The following is a 13,958-nucleotide window of genomic DNA, read 5'->3' as shown; positions in this document are numbered from 1 at the left end:
TAACAATATTTCAAACTTTTATCCAATCAGATGTACAGATAAATTGTCCCATGGTGCATCTCATGTTTACTTCACCATATAAAAGTCCATTACACGTTGCCATCTTTGTCAGTTCTCTAATGCCTGCAGGCAGTCTTATATATTAATATTATTATAATATATTTAGTAGCCAACCGAGCAGGCATGTCAGTTCCCAGGTTCACCAAGGAGGAGAGCGCTGCACTGGTCCACGCCGTCAAGGACTTTTATCCCCAGCTGTTTGGGAACAAGAGGAGCTCGACAGATGCGCCTGTTAAGAAGGCCCTCTGGGAGTCTATCACCAATGCGGTTAGATTGGTGTGTGACGTCCAGAGGACCCAGGATCAGATCATGAGGAGATTCGGAGATATGAGGTTGCGTTTATCGAAAAAAGTCAACCTCATAAGGGACTGGGTACAAGCCCGTAAAAGAGGGGGCCAAAGAAAGGCCCCGCGGAAACTGTACCTACTCCCTTATGAGGTGACTTTATGCGAGCTCCTCAATCTCCGGGTCCCCAAAAGATTTAGATCCTCGCCATCCTCGGCCTCCTCTTCTTCCCTCCCAGCTGCGGGATCTGAAAGTCCTGACGCGGGGGACAGGGCAGATGCTTCTCCGTCCGGTGGCCTGGGAGGACCCGATAGAGAATCTGAACCAGGTAATTATCCAACTTCATATAATATTTATAATGTTAAAAATCCAAAATGTGTATTTAGTCAGATACTAAACCTATACAGATCTCACAACATACACTACATATGATGTTTAGATATCTGATTTTACATTAGTGATACATGAAATTGGAATGATGTTTATTGCGCTCTACAGAATATGCGTCACAGAGCGGAAATCTAATTTCGCATCCACGTTAACATGGGTTTGCGGAAAGTGGCATTGCTTTATACATGTTGGTCAAATGACGGATGCGTAATTCTGCTTGGAATCATTGCGCAATGATCGCGAAAATGGCATTTCTCATCCACGTTAACATGGGTTTGCGGAAAGTGGCATTGCTTTATACATGTTGTTAAAAATTAAATGGAAAATCTTAGATTAGTGAAGAATACAGTATTCTTATTTTAAATATTATATCTAATAAAAAACGAATAATACTAATAAATTATAACATATGGCCATCAATTGATGATTATGTAATAACAAGCATATATTCTTAAAGATACAGTAAACAACACAACTGATTGAAAATAAGAGTCCAGGATATATTTATCATTCATTTAATTGCGGAAACTATTAACTCATGGGACTACCAAAGGATTAATATTTTTCTATTGATTTGTTATTAATGTAAATATTTTAAACATGGCATGATTAGTATTAATGATATGCAATCCTCATTTAATATATTACAGATATGGATGTGGCTGCTGGATCCTCAAGCCAGGGCTTGTCACAGTATGGTATGTCTCATTTTAATTGACATTTGTCTTAGAAACATGGAATGAACATTACATACTAAATACACATTGTTCTATATTTATATGTAATGTCTATTTAATAGATGAAAATTATATAATTATTCGGATATACTTAAATAACATATTTGATTTTAATTGCATGCTCAATACCATTCATTACATCAACATATGGAGTAGATAATTCATTAACAAACAACAACATTGTGGAATCTATTTAATTTTAGATTAAAGGGATACTGAACTACAATTATTAATATTGTCTTTCACATACAGTATGCAATATTAATAAACATAAAATATAATACTATCATCATATGTGACATATTCTATTGCTAAATGTATTTTAAAATAAATAAAGTACGTTTATGTGCATCTAAATATTTGTTGACCAACCTGGGTTTATATTGATGATTGGTGGATACCTTCAACAAACAATATTTATTGAATCCAATATTCCTTATCTGCCTTTAAGATTAATATCGAACAACATTCGAATTATAATAGGAGTCAATGTTAAATCATTTTTTACAGTTTGAACATAGAAATCAATTATTTAAATTAATCATGTCAGTGTCCCTTTAAGACAAAATAGATTCATTCATCATTACATTATTTTTATTAAAAACTATTGATATATAAATCTAATTATCTGTTGGAGTTACTTTATATATATCTGCATACTCTAACAGCACCATGATTACATATTTGTAATAATAAAGTTTGTTATGTATTGTGATAAATATGTGTTGTGTCCTAAACAAGATTACTGTACATTGAAAAAATGGCTCGATGTGACACATGTTTGTTTAGATTTGTCAACAGATGCTCCTCAATATGTGGTTTGTGTGTATTCTTGTAACTTCTTAAGGACATATGACGGAATTATTCCGTCATAAAACAATTGAGCTAAGTGAAAGCTGTGTCCTTAAATGGTTAAGAACATTGATCATTGGGTATATTTAGATATGCAATAGCAGCATCTGAGATGAATTTGATGTCTAATGTAGTCTGACATTAAACATATGTTGAATACAGATATGTTTACAGAATCCCCTTGATTCAATCAAGCATTTTCTGGTGTAATGACTGCTCTATTCTTCACATTTTAAAGTTGATTAATGTTAAAATTCTAGACAGATGTGATTTAGTGATATCCAAAATGTGTTTAATAATATATATCTATATCATTCATAGAGAGAGTTGGTGTGGGGAGCCCACAGGAATCCAGCAGTGACATAGAGCCGCCTTTGCGGTCTCCTGGTAAGTCCATTGACTCATTTATATGTAATTGAAGGTGTATTGCTAATCAATATTATGATCATGATTCCGATGAAGCATAACATTATAAAAAATCATAGAATTTATCTTCTGATTATATATTTATTTTTTATATTGAGCGATTAATAATTTCTACTTTATTATTCTACACATTTGTTATTCATAAGATGTCTAACATATGTTTTTTTAATTTTTTTTTTTTTAACAACAGTCATCAAGTGATACACACATGAGAAATCTTAAATGTTCTATGTACTATGCTTTTATGAATTTAACATTAAGACAAACAATACATTAATATTCTGATTTATTGACAATAACAAATCTATTGTCATTTGTATGCTCCATCAAAATGATGTAAATCATAACTTTGTGTGTGTATATCTTTAATGCAACATTGATGTGCGTATTTGAGCAACAGTAACATATGTTATAATATCTGATCTTAAGGTGTACACAACATGTTATGTTTTACAGAGATTGATGTCACATGTGGGATGGAGGAGGAAGAGGCTGCCTTGGAGTCTGATGGTATGTGAAATATATCTATCATGTTTCCAACATGTTTCTTTTTTTGAAATCATTTTATTGAAGACATTCAAAGTCTACAGCTTTTTCCCTTTAAAAAGGAATATTATTTGTCTGTTCAAATACACTACTGCCCCCTTTCTATATCAGGCAGCATGAAAATCTGCTTGTATATATTTTTTTAAGAATATATAATTCATGCCATCATTATGTCACATGCATATTCCATGCCAAAACACAATAATAAGTTTCACATTGTACAGACAGTCATTGAGATTCATCTGAGTGCCTATATAGATACCATATCCTCATTTCAGAATAGTTTACAGATTCAAACACACTTCGAGGTATATTGAAAACCTAATCAATTTTAAATGCGTTGATTTGATGTCAGGATGTATGAGATGTTAATATATTTATTTTACATTTTCAGATGGATCCACCACTTCTGGTCATCTGGATTCCGCCCCTGCCCAGTCACAGACCCCTCCCCGTGCACACACCCCTGACCATGGCCACACCTCTGCACACACCCAGAGCCCTTCCCATCACCAAACCCATGACCATGCCCCGACCACTGCCAGCCCTTCCCATATTTCATATCCTGTCCCTCCCAAAAAACGCCCATACACCCCCCTTCGCCGCTCTCCCCGTATTCTGGCCCGTACAGCTGCCCAGACCCAAACTCCCCACTCCCCAGCTGTACGGCCTACCCTGGAGCAGCAGCTCACCACTCCCCAAGCCATTCCCATCCCTCCCCGAGCCAATCCCATCCCTCCCCCCTGTTTAAACCTTCATTGTCCTGGGTGTCAGATTGTCCTTCCCAGGCACAGCTGTAAGTATCATTCTAAATACACTTTATAAGATACTTAAAGGTACAGTGAAGTTAAATTGGTTAAATTGTGATTCAAATCCAGCATGCAATGTTAAGCCAATGTATAATAGAATACTCTTATGAATTATTCGTCATTCTCTTGATATATTAATTGAAAACAACTTATTCCTATAATTAGTTTAAACAATAAAATAAATGTGGCCATCATTTCTTTATTGTTGGATGAATGTATCCATCAACCAGCATGCACAAACAAGGTTCATCAACAAATATTGGCTTCCATAAAAACCAACATTCTTGCATTCAAAATATAGCTTGACAATTAAAACATATAATGAATATGTGTAATTTCTAAAGATTTGTCATGTCATGCTCTATCTGAATCAGTCCATTAAATATTTAGGTTCAGTGTCCCTTTAATTGGATATCACTACATATACCAAACACCACTACTTGGATACAAAATTTTATGTCCAAATGTGGATACATTATCTCTTGTCTAACCCAGTGGGAATGTAATTTCTTCTGGTTGCTATGTTTACACAGCTTGTCCTCAATGCCAAAATGTTTAAGGATATGTGTGCCTACCACAGTCTAAATTTAATTTTTAAATTGCTAATGTAAGTACAATGTAAATCCTTTAACAAGATTTGATACACTCAAGCTGTATAAGTGGATCATCTAAAACCAATTAAAGGGTTCAACATGTTTGAGTAACATGAGCCTTTAATGATTTCTGTCTGTCTGAATAACCTAATTCATGTGTAAAGAATATATGAAAAATAATTGATGTAAATAATTATTTGTCTTTATGATGACAATGTATGTATTAAAATCTTTTATTCTGTTGTGTAATTATCCTTAATATTAATTTTTATTTTATTTTAGGCTGTGACTCAGCATGGCTCATGCTAGAAGGGATAGCAAGAGTAGAGCAGGCCGTGTTGAGGAACGCAGCTGTCCTGAGAGGGATGAACGACACCATGCAGGCCCAGCTCCGGGTTCAGGACTTGACTCTGCGTGAAATTATGCAATTACGTTCAAGGCCTGAATCTGGAGCTGGACATGCACAGGACAATGAAGAGGATGACCAGTAAGTGGAGGATCTGGATATGCTCCATGGTGGCAGATAATAATCCTCTGTCCACATGTTGAATTTGTATTTATATTGTTGCCATTTGGCCTTTTTATCAGTTTTTTGTTGTGCCTGTTGCACTCTTTTACCTTGTCATGTGTCTCCAATGAGGCTATGCTGGCCCTTGGCAACTCTCTTCATGGACTGTGATGCACTGTGTTACCTTGCCATGTGTCTCCAATGGGGCTATGCTGGCCCTTGGCAACTCTCTTCATGGACTGTGATGCACTGTGTTACCTTGCCATGTGTCTCCAATGGGGCTATGCTGGCCCTTGGCAACTCTCTTCATGGACTGTGATGCACTGTGTTACCTTGTCATGTGTCTCCAATGGGGCTATGCTGGCCCTTGGCAACTCTCTTCATGGACTGTGATGCACTGTGTTACCTTGTCATGTGTCTCCAATGAGGCTATGCTGGCCCTTGGCAACTCTCTTCATGGACTGTGATGCACTGTGTTACCTTGCCATGTGTCTCCAATGGGGCTATGCTGGCCCTTGGCAACTCTCTTCATGGACTGTGATGCACTGTGTTACCTTGTCATGTGTCTCCAATGGGGCTATGCTGGCCCTTGGCAACTCTCTTCATGGACTGTGATGCACTGTGTTACCTTGTCATGTGTCTCCAATGAGGCTATGCTGGCCCTTGGCAACTCTCTTCATGGACTGTGATGCACTGTGTTACCTTGTCATGTGTCTCCAATGGGGCTATGCTGGCCCTTGGCAACTCTCTTCATGGACTGTGATGCACTGTGTTACCTTGTCATGTGTCTCCAATGAGGCTATGCTGGCCCTTGGCAACTCTCTTCATGGACTGTGATGCACTGTGTTACCTTGCCATGTGTCTCCAATGGGGCTATGCTGGCCCTTGGCAACTCTCTTCATGGACTGTGATGCACTGTGTTACCTTGTCATGTGTCTCCAATGGGGCTATGCTGGCCCTTGGCAACTCTCTTCATGGACTGTGATGCACTGTGTTACCTTGTCATGTGTCTCCAATGGGGCTATGCTGGCCCTTGGCAACTCTCTTCATGGACTGTGATGCACTGTGTTACCTTGTCATATGGCTCATATATTCCTTATTTTTACAAGATTATTTATAAACGTTGTGTATGTTTTCTTACATACTAATAAAATAAATTTTATTTCTCAAATCTTTGTCCTCATTCTTCCTGTTATTTTTTGCAAGCTCTAGTTTATGTTGTTTATCCTTAAAGGGACCTAACAAATCTATTTGTTATAATGAAATCATATATGTAAGACAATAGTAAATGACTTTAAGATTAACATCTCCAATGTAATCTTATTATTTGTGTTTATATTATTTTCTCTTAGCTCTATCATTGCCTGATTATGATTAGCAGAGTAATTTCTTTATATATGTATATATATTTTTGTATTTGTGTATATATGTATATTTAAATGTTCATATCCATGTGTGTATTTATAAACTCTGCATGAATTGATGGACCTTTACCAAATGATCTGAGTATTGATACAATGATATAATCCCTGTAAAGTGTTCATTTTATTTAAATAGTATTGACTATGTGTATGCTCTTTTTAAAAACAAAATAATGTCCCTTTAAGTGATGTTGATCACTATTGTAAATGAATGTATTTCCATTTGTAAAGCGTTTTTGTCCTTTTTACAAGAACAAGGACATATAGTTTTATTAATAAACAATCTTATTGTAATGTTGACAGCACCTGTATTTCATTTTCAAATCTATATTATTGTCAAAGTGTAACCAAATCAATCTCTGTGTGTAATACAAATAATGTAGATGATGAATATTAGTTAACTAATATGTTAACAAAATACATCTCCTCCCATATATGGCTATAGGTAGGCTGACCATAATTAAACTTGAATAAATGACACGTTTAATCAATACATGTATAACTATTGTTATTCAACAACAATCCAAAGATATCTTAAAACATCAATGGCATATGTATTTCTCATGTGTATCTTTTAAATGTTAAAGATATACACCATAGCTATAGTTCAAGGGACAGTCAAGTCCGAAAAGATGATTCATAATTTGGTGACATTCCTAGATAGCAATCTACACACATACTAGTTCCTAAAATATAAATACGTTTCTTAATGATATGCCAAGATGTCACTGAGTCCTTGTATTGTCTGCGGTTTTTCAGCGATCTCGGATGCGCCATGTTGCTTAAGACGTCACCTGCCAGGCTGTCCAATGATTCCTTGTATTGACTGACGTTCTTACGTGATCAGGAATATGCCTTTTATTGGATTGCGTTTTGACGCGATCAAGGATGCGCCTTTTTTTTTTGGGCGTTCTTACGTGATCAATAATGTGCCTTTCATTGGATGGCGTTCTTACGTGATCAAGGAAGCGCCATGTTAAGACGGCACATGTAAAGTTAAAAAAACGTGTGATTGGATTGCGTAGTCCCGCAATATTTGTGCACGTTAAAAACGTTTGTGACTGCATGCAATTTTAAAAAGCTTGCGAATATGTATTATTTGCATCATGTTACATTGTTGACCCGTAGCTGATAAAGACCAACACATTCTCTTTTGCTGGATGTCTGGTTGAATCAACGAACGAAAGCAAAATGTTTTCATGCATAGGATATTTCTAGGCAAGTGCAAATCTCTACAGTCCATGTTTAATATGTTTGTCAACAATGTTCCTTTTTCTTAAAAATTAATGTTGTGTTTAATGTTGAACATATCTAATTAATAAATATGCGCTATTGTGTTTGAATAAAGTAATCAATATGCATTTATCATATGCTAAATATATGATGCCGACTTCTTCTAAATGTAATTTCGTTGTATATTTTATGAAAGGTTCATTAGACACTCACATTATAAATAAAAATATTTGATTTTGTCTCTAGTTAGATAGTCCATTGTTTAACCAATAGGTTTATTTTGTCTTGTGTTGTAAGAAAATGTAAGTAATTTTCTTACTCCTCGCAAAGCCAATGAGTTTCATGTGAGTACCATCTCCAGCTTTGTCCAGTTTGTGTAAAGGTTCTTTTCATATGTTAATGATGGGGTATTGTGTTTTACGGTTGTAATGGTGGTTCATCTATATTTAAAATATAGCTAACCCTATTTTATTTGCAAGTGTTTGAAGCTTTTTAATATTGCTATCAGTATATGTTAATCTTGTTGTTTGTAGTAGTGTCTATTACATACAGTTATGTAAAAAATATAGGATACTGTCCCTTGAATGCAAATGTTGTTTTTTTGTATCATGTATGAGATCCACATAGTTTAATCTTCAAATATATTTTTGTTAGCATATTTCACCCCCCCACTCCTAAAAGGACTTTAAACCATATTCATTGTTAAAATAAAAATAGTTACAATAAAATATTAACACAATAATGTCTCTTAAAGAAAATAGACTTTATTTAACACGTCAATATAAATGTGATTTTCAAATATTTTTTTGACAAAGTACATGTAGATATAGCAACAAGCTTAAAATGTGTTAGCATATGTAATGTTGTTAAAGGGACAGTTTCGAAAAAAAATATTTTTACATTATTCGAAAAGTCAATTCTGTAATAACAAGGATATCAAATGTTTCTCAACAATTGAACATTTGCTATCTAAATTTGCTATCTAAACCTATGAGGTTGGTGTGCTCATTTCTTAAATCTTGAAGAGTGCTTGTAATCATTATACAATTTGAGCACTAGAGGGCATTTGGATAGCATTTGTATATGTAAAATCTTGTGCTCATACAGCATATTATTGACCATGTATTGATCATTGATATCTAAAATGTTGTTATGTCAGAACAACAAATAAGTGGTCATTTTTCATAGTCATAGATACAAGGGTAAGCACATAAGTCACACATGTATTTCTCCATGTTTTGTTGTTTCAAACTTTATAATGCGTAATACAGTGTTTTCTTTGTAATCAATAATTTTCTGACTGTCCCTTTAAGCTGTGTTATTGGCATTCAAACAGTAATATGCCATCATGGATAATTGTTATGGTAATTTAGTTAGCGATTCGGGAAACAGTTTGGACATCACATCACAGAAACCAATCAATATCATGAACAAGGATAGGTATGTGATGATGTGGTTTTCACACACTTATAACCCACACTCTGCAAAGAATCTTCCTCCATGGACCCGGTCCCATAGATGTCGATTATATACAGAGTGTGGTCCACAAGTGTATGAAAACCACATCATCACATACCTATCCATTACACAAAAAACAAAATTTAAGATTGAAAAAAAAACTTACTTCCTCTTCCTTCCCCTCTTCCCACGGGGCTGAGGCTCTGGGAGAGGCAACTGCCGACTCCGAAGAGTCCTCCTTGGAGCTGTTGTGGGAGGAGTGGAAGGAAGAGTACTGGGACGACCAAGGTGAGGAGTAGATGGCTGAGGAGGAGGAGGAGAAGATGGCTGAGGAGGAGGAGGAGAAGATGGCTGAGGAGGAGGAGGAGTAGATGGCTGAGGAGGAGGATGAGATGGGCCGGCAGGAGGAGATGGCCCAGCAGCAAGAGGCCCAGCAACAAGAGGCCCAGCAACAGGAGGTAGACCAGCATGCGCCTCCCGGAAAAATGTGAACATTTCCTGATGAAGATTGAACATTCTTGTTTGTCCTTCTTGTATTGTATTCAGTATACTGATTATTTCGTTTTGGCCTTGAATTATTTGATTCTGCCCATCAAGTATTCTGCGTCGTCCTTCTATGTTTTCTATCCGGGAGGTACGCATCTGGTCTATGTACTCCAGTAGAACCCGCACCTCCGCTATTTCTTCTTGTTGTGCCTGTTGAACCCGTGCACGGCGGGGTGCCCGTGCACGGCGGAGTGCGGGTCTTTGAGGGACCTCGGGTTCCGCGGCTTCAGCGGCATCCTCCTGTGCTTCCGGGGCCTCTTGATCATCTCCCGTGCGCTGTTCGTCACGGGGGGCCTCTTCCCTCCGAAGTGGGAATTCCTCACCACCACTCTCATCCCGGGGAGATGCAGGAGGCTGTGCTGCCTCGTCCCCAGACTCTGTATATTAAAAAAAAAATAAAAAAAGAAATGTATATATTAGCATATTTGCAAATAAAGGTTTAAATGACTTAGCTTACGATACAATTACAAATGCAGAATCATTAATCCACTTTGAAATCTAACAAACAATCAATACGATTTCCGCTTTTTCTAAACAGTGTTTGTGATATCTGGTCAATGTGAATGTTTTTGCGTTTGTTTTCAGTCTGTTTAAATGCACACCTAACCTATAGCCTAGATACTGATGTAACCGCTAAGTAATAGAATGCGTGTAAACAGCGTAATAGCATTAATCGGATACTTAACACATGAAACCCAATGTTTTATCTTTCATGATTTATAAGCATACATTTAGTATCAACTTTCGAATGTACTTTTGTTATCTAATTAGCTTCATTCTCTGGATATTCTTTGCTGAAAAGCATATCTAAATATGTTTATAAGATTCTGATTGTTAGCTGAATATAGCTGCCTCCTGTGATTGTTTCACCGTGTGCATGGCTATTTCTTCATTAAAATATATCTCAAGAATTAATCAAATTATGTAATATAAGTACATTTGAATGTTTTGTCAAATTGTATTCGCTACCTCAATCATGAAAGTAAATGTTTGCGTATAGTGTCCATTGAAATACATTCGTATGTGAAATTATTGTTAAATGAGCTTACCGTCAGATGAGAGTGGCAGGTTCCCGGTATCGATTCCTCCGATACCGACTACTTCCACCTCGGAGATGCTGGGCCGCAACATTTCCTCCCATCTGCAGTACTCCATTTCAAGGGCAGGGCCGCCACCGGTCCCTGCGGCATGTCGGGCCTCCAGGCTTAACTTTTTTTTAAGTTCAAGTTTACAGTCCCGGTACCGATGTTTGATGGAATCCATATCCCTGTTCCGGCAACCCACTGCATTGACTGCATTCCGAATCTCGTTCCAGAGCCTCCTCCTGTCAGTCGGGGTAGTCTTCTGGTGCTGCAGCATCCTATACCTGGCCATATAGGCCTCTACGAGGGCCTCCTTCTCCTCCATCGTAAACCTCGCCTCCCTAGTCGCCTTGGCCTTCCCCTGTGACGATGCCCTCTGTTTCCCGGACTGTGAAGCCCTACTCTGACCGCCACTGGGCCCAGCCACTTGGTCATCTTGAACCAAGTGGCTGGGTCCACCCACCGCTTCCACCCCCGCTTCCTGCCCCCCTTCCTGCCCCCCTTCCTGCCCTGTTCCTCTCCCCCTCCCTCTACTCCCCCCTCTACCTGTCCCCTGCCTGGCCTCCATCTCCTCCCTAAACTAAACCCCAAATAATAAAAAAAAAGTGAGTGTGATGAAATGAAAGGGGGTCAAAATAAAGAACTAAAAAGACAAAAAAGGTGCTTAAAGTGTGAGGGATGTAAAAAAAAACAAAGAGGGTAAGGAGTATTTAAATAAACGAAAAGAATAAGACTAAAAGGAGGATATGTAAACTAAATGTAACTAGGGGATGGGTATGGGATGGGTATGGGGTATGGGATAAGAGTAAATGGGATGAAAGGGAATGGGACTACAAGGAATGGGGTATGGAGTGTAGTATGAGGGGGTAGGGGGTATGGAGTGTATGTAGTGTTATTGATAAGTGTATGTATGTATTGAATGTGTTTGCGTGTAAATGTGTTAAGTGTACAGATAAATCACTCGCTCGCTAACTAACACTACTTCTAATTCTCAATAACAAACACTCCCACTAACGCTCACTAACTACCACTAACTGACGCTCACACTAACAACTATCACTAATAACTCCCACTAACTCACTCACGCTCCCACTAACAGACTCTCTCCCACTCCCGCTACTCTCCCACTAACTCACTCACTCTCTCACGCTAACACTACCAAGTGACTATCTCACGCTAACACTACCAACTGACTCTCTCACGCTAACACTACCAACTGACTCTCTCACACTAACACTAACTCACTCTCAAAAAATCGCAAAATCTCTATTCTTAACTCTCCAAAGACCCACCAGCAACACAGTCAAAGAAGCCCTGCTTGTGTGGTGCTTATATACCCTGTGTAAATGTTTAATGATGTCCCAATTTCCATTGTAATTAGTGTTCAGGTGTGCTTTATTAGCAATTAATATTATTGCAATGTGTATTAGGTGTGTTAATTTGCGCATGCTCATTTTGAGTTGGTATTTGTGGAATGTGTAGAATGCGATGATGTCATAGTGGTCGTTTTCTCTAACATTGTCCAATAGTATTCTTTTTAAATGTGAATTTGCGATGGTGTGTTCTTCGTGAAGTGTTGTATATGTATGTTTTTCATAATATATAATGATATTGAATGCGATTTTTTTTTTAGTGTATGTATATATTTTTTAATCCTTGTTGTTATTGTGCGATTTTCCGCATCTTAAAGTATATGCGTATTCCACGTATAAATAGTATTAAAACTTCCCCCGCTTGTGAATGTGTAATGCTTGTGTGCTTTGTTGATTGATTGATGTTGTGACATTTGCGGCGTGTTATTGTTGTGCATGATGTGGTATGCGTCATATGACCGAGCTGTGCGTATTTCTCGCGAGATCGAGTGTTAGGTGAAAAAAGCTATTTTTTGCCTTTCCCATTGTTCTCTATGGGAGACTGTCTAACGCGGGCAGGATTACGCGTGTGACATACACGCGTTAGGAGCATCGTTAGATGGTCTTATATTAACTCTAAATACCGGAGTCAAACAATGCCGTGCGTTAGACATAAAACACGCGTGGCGTTAACAGCCCATCTACCGCCGAACTCTAAATCTAGCCGATAGTTATTAAGGAGAATATATATAAAACCTTCACAACTAAAATCCTTTTTTTTTTTTTTTTTCTCTCCTTTTTCCTAATATTACACAACTTTACGGCACAGAATTCACCAATATCTTCTTGATTTAATTTTAGTTTTTTTTCTTTCTTTCTTCTATTCAGCCCCCTCCCCTGCACAGATCTCTATTGTATGTGGATAAATACTTACACGGGCACTCTAAAACTTCTCCCGCAACTATGACAGGGAGACAAAGAGAGAAAAAGAACAAAAATGTTCTGGGAACATCAACTGATGCACATTCACCCATCCCTTCTCTTCCAGGTAGCTCTGATCAGTTAGATATTCACACACTAGTTTCAAGCATCTCAGAGGCTTTAACACCCAAATTTGACCTCTTAAAACTGGAAATTAAACAAGACATTGCTGCCCTATCTAATGAAGTTAAACAGTTCGCCTCTAGAATATCTGAGGCGGAACAAAGAATCTCGAGGATTTGACAGTAAACTATAAAGTCAACCTTGAGTCCACAAATAATATTATATTGAAAATGCAAAATAAAATTGAAGATCTCGAGGACAGATCAAGGAGGAATAACCTCAGGTTAATAGGGGTCCCCGAGGAGAGGCAATTTGAAGATATAGACAAATTAATATCTGTCACATTCCCTCGTCTAATGCAGATATCAGAAACCTACCCACCCATCATTATTGAAAGGGCTCACAGGGTTGGCATAATGGATACACATAGAACCAATACAAGGCCAAGACCAATTATTGCTAAACTGTTAAATTTTCAACACAAAGTTACTTTACTCCAGGCTTTTCATAAACACCAACCCATTTTTTTAGGGGAAGCAAAGATGTTCTTGTTTCAAGATTATTCAGCAGGCACCGCCACAAAAAGACGAGAGTTAGCCCCACACTGCATAAATTT

The sequence above is a fragment of the Bombina bombina genome, chromosome 1 (genome assembly GCF_027579735.1).
Source record: "Bombina bombina isolate aBomBom1 chromosome 1, aBomBom1.pri, whole genome shotgun sequence".
NCBI classification, from domain to species: Eukaryota; Metazoa; Chordata; class Amphibia; order Anura; family Bombinatoridae; genus Bombina; species Bombina bombina.
The sequence above is the reverse complement of the archived record's forward strand: the minus strand, read 5'-3'. Positions refer to the sequence as shown.